Source organism: Piliocolobus tephrosceles, chromosome 6, assembly GCF_002776525.5.
Source record: "Piliocolobus tephrosceles isolate RC106 chromosome 6, ASM277652v3, whole genome shotgun sequence".
Taxonomy (NCBI): domain Eukaryota; kingdom Metazoa; phylum Chordata; class Mammalia; order Primates; family Cercopithecidae; genus Piliocolobus; species Piliocolobus tephrosceles.
In genome coordinates this window covers 155,564,817-155,568,850 of record NC_045439.1, presented here as the reverse complement: position 1 = coordinate 155,568,850, position 4,034 = coordinate 155,564,817, and positions in this window count along the sequence as shown.

Sequence of the window (4,034 nt, the reverse complement as noted above, 5' to 3'; positions counted from 1 at the left end):
GATTACGGGCAGAGGCCACCGTGCGCAGCCAATGTGTAGAATTTATACAGACATTAAGCAGATTCCTAGTCGAAAAACACAATTGACCTTGCTTTCAAAGCTTCCATTAGAAAAAATGTATGGTAAGACAAATCTATGTTTTTATAACCAAAATGAGAGAAAGGAAGCACACAAGTTTTCAACTACGCATTTGGTGACTCAGTCTCAAATTGTGATTTGGGCAAAAACAGAGTCAAATAATCTAACACGATGTGTCTCCTCAACTAAGTTAGCTTTGCAAACCAGAAGGTTCTAGCATTGGGGAATGGGCCTATACAGGAGGGGTCGGTAGACTGGGCCATGTGACAAAAACATGGCCATGGCTTTGGGTTCTTGAAGGACTCACAGATGACCAAAAAGGCAAGGAACGAACTCATCAGTACATTTTTATGTGATCCTGTAGAGCTTGTTTCTTTTTGAGAGTGTCAGGAGGTTTGACTGATTCACCCAATATGCCTCAGTGGGAGCTGAAAAAGCCATGTTCATAGACCCCAAAAATGAGAGTGGATGAATTCAGCAATTGGTAGGTAACGTGATCTGCCTTTTGTAGCCAGCCAGAAGCCAGATGTCCCCTCCCCTTTGATCTGAATAACACTTTAGGCTGCAGACAATAAGATTGGTTTTAAATTTATTGTCTCTTTGATTTCTGCATTCTAATGCTTTTTAAATTCTTTACACAAGACAAGGCTATATATAGGCAACTGGGGTGGTTCAATGGAAGCCAAAAAAATGCCAGTAGCTTATGAGAAGTGCTAGGCAAAGCCTCATGCACATTTCTCTGTAAGGAAACAAAGCTGGCTTACTTGGGGGCAGGAATTTTTTTTTTTCCAGTTGTTCTTCAAAATGAAGTTTCCCGCTCCAAGTCCCAGCCAGATATGTGAAAAAAATCCTTGCAGAACAATCCTATTAGCAAAGCAGTAAAGCAGAAGAATCTGATTTAAATGAAATATATCAAATCAGAATGTCTTCCTTCTCTAAGTCCTCTATGACTTTCATCCCAGTTAAAGTTTTATTCCTGTCCTCGTTGATGCAGCCTGTGTCGGGCAATCAGATGGCGAGGCCAAGAGTTCGATTTCATTCATTCTGTTGATGGTGAAGATGCAAATATCTGAACCCAATCTCATCCCATTGAGAGAAGGTAAATGGCATTTGGAAATCTCCTTCTTGTTTGCGACAGAGTCTCACTGTCACCCAGGCTGGAGTGCAATGGTGCGATAGCTCACTGCAACCTCGATCTCCAGGGTTCAAGCAATTCTCCTGCCTGAGTCTCCGGAGTAGCTGGGATTACGGGTGCACACCACCATGCCCAGGTAATTTGTGTATTTTTAGCAGAGATGGGGGTTTCACCATGTTGGCCAGGCTGGTCTCGAACTCTTGGCCTCAAGCGATCCACTCGTCTCAGTCTCCCAAAGTGCTGGGATTAAGAGTGTAAGCCACCGTGCCAGCCTCCTTTAATTTATCTTCAGTGAATACTATTGATGAGGCATTCAATTGAATCTGTAAAAACTTTTGGCCCCGTTTTTGCCCTCAAGCGGATCAAACCATGAACAATTGCCCCAAGATGTCAGCCGCTCTGGAAAGCACCAGTTCCACAGCAGGAGAAAGGGTTCAAGTCTCAATACATGATGTTTTCACTGCAGCTATGTGACCTTGAGTAAGTCATGGCTTCTCTTCATCTATTTTCTCTTGTGGAAGAGTGGGTAAACTCACACTGGCTTAACATTCTCTTAAAAAGTCCTTCTACAAACAGAATGTTACTGGAGCCAAATAACCACACTGCGAGGTAGCCAGGGCAGCACTGTCCTTCATATTTTAGGATGAAGAAGCCGAGCTCAGGGGGTCCAAGAAGACTGGAAAGCCTTGTGACTGGTTGGAGACAAAGGCGATACTGTGATTCAGATCTCCTGACATCTTCTCTGTCTCTCTCTCTCTTTCTTATTTTTTATACTTCTGTTCTCACTATATCCTCTACTTTTCTTACCTTCTGTTCAATGTTTTATCTCTTTTGAGTTTTATTTTAGATTGTTTCTTCAGACCTGCTTTTCAGTTTACCAATTCTGTATTACTTTATTTCTAATTTGCTGTAACTCCCATCCTGGGCAATTTTTTTTTTTTTTTTTTTTTTGAGACAGAGTCTTGCTCTGTCGCCCAGGCTGGAGTGCAGTGGCACGATCTCGGCTCACTGCAAGCTCTGCCTCCCAGGTTCATGCCATTCTCCTGTCTCAGCCTCCCCAGCAGATGGGACTACAGGCGCCCACCACCACACCTGGCTATTTTTTTTTTTTTCTATTTTTAGTAGAGATGGATTTCACCGTGTTAGCCAGGATGGTCTCGATCTCCTGACTTTGTGATCTGCCTGCCTTGGCCTCCCAAAGTGCTGGGATTACAGGCATGAGCCACTGTACCCAGCCCATCCTGGGCATTCTTAATTGGGATTATTGCATTTTTTGGTTCTAGAATTTTTCTTTCTCCCCAATTAGCCCTGTAATCTTTCATGGTTTTCAGTTCTTTGCCAAAATTTCCAATCTTTTCCTTGTTTCTCCCTGAACATTTTAAGCTGATAGCTTCACTATGTGAAGCCTATGCATGTTTGGTTCTATCGAGCATGCTTCCTAATTCTCATTCATGATTGTTGTTTCCTTGTATGCTGGTTTATCGTTGATTTTGTGACACAAATTTTATTTGAAAAATTGGTTTGTTTGTTCAGATGTAAGATGACATTATATACCTCCAGAAAGGATTGTGCTGCTGTTGTTCCAGGCACTTGAGAGCACCAGCCATCTGGTATCGCCTTATTTCAGGAATATTGAAATTTCTGTCTGATAATTGTTTATTGTGGACAGGATGTCCTATGCCTTGTAGGAAGTTTAGCAGCTTCCCTGGCCTCTCCCCACTAGTTGCCAACAGCATCCCTTCCCAGTCCTGACTATCAAAGATGTCTCCAGACATTGCCAAGAGTCCCCCGGTACTTGAGAACCACTCCCTTAACCCAAAACAAGGTGATTTGATCAGCTTTAAACACAATCGTGCCTGATCTCACTTTGGTACCTCTAACACCTCCAAGTTTCCCAGCCGCTCAGTAACCTTTTTCAGAATCCCTGGGTGGAAAGCAATGCCAAATGTCATCTTTATCTCTTTGATCTGCTCTCAAACCTCAGTTCAGGAATTTTTACTTTGTAAAGTCTTTCTAGTAAATTTTTTAAAATTTTCTTTCTTTTCTTGTTGCTCTCAGTGAAGAGGAGACCCATCTTACCTATCATGCCTCGACACAGGATGAAACTACATACACACATTCCTGCTGCCTGGACAACACCCTGCCATAGCCTTTGATTTACTGCAAATGTGGTTACAGGGTTTCCGTATTTACTATCTGCTTCCCACATGGGTCATTACGCTACCTAGAATAGACTCTCTCTCTTTTGCCGTTCTTCAAGAGAAATGTGTAAAGAGCCAGTCTTCAGCTCTAAGCGTCAATGGCCTCTTCCCAAATATTATGTGTTTACTGTAAATGCCCATTCGTTTTTATTAATGGTGTGTTTCCTCTTTGGTATACTGTAGGTCTTGAAGACAGGAGCTCACACGGTGCTTTCTACAATAGCTGCTTACAGAGAAACTTAAAAATCATCTGGTCTAAACGAATGTGGAAACTGAAGTGCAAAAAGTCCAAGTGAATAAATAAAGTACTGTTGTGGGCTAACTAGAACTGAAAGAGTATCTCACCCCTAGAGGAACGGGAAAGGCCAGGATGAATCAACTCACATGCACACTGAGTAATCGAGTGACAAGGTTTGGGCTCAGGAGATGAGACAATATTTTCCAATTGTGAAGTTCAAAAGGGGATGGCCCAGGAAAAACAATATTGGCTGTTTGTGTAGAGCACTTCTGACATAACTCCATCTTAGAAAAAGACTTTATATTTCATAGGGCACTTTGCCAATATGGATAACATGTTTTGTTTAATAAACATATAAAGAAACAAAGATTGCATCCAACCA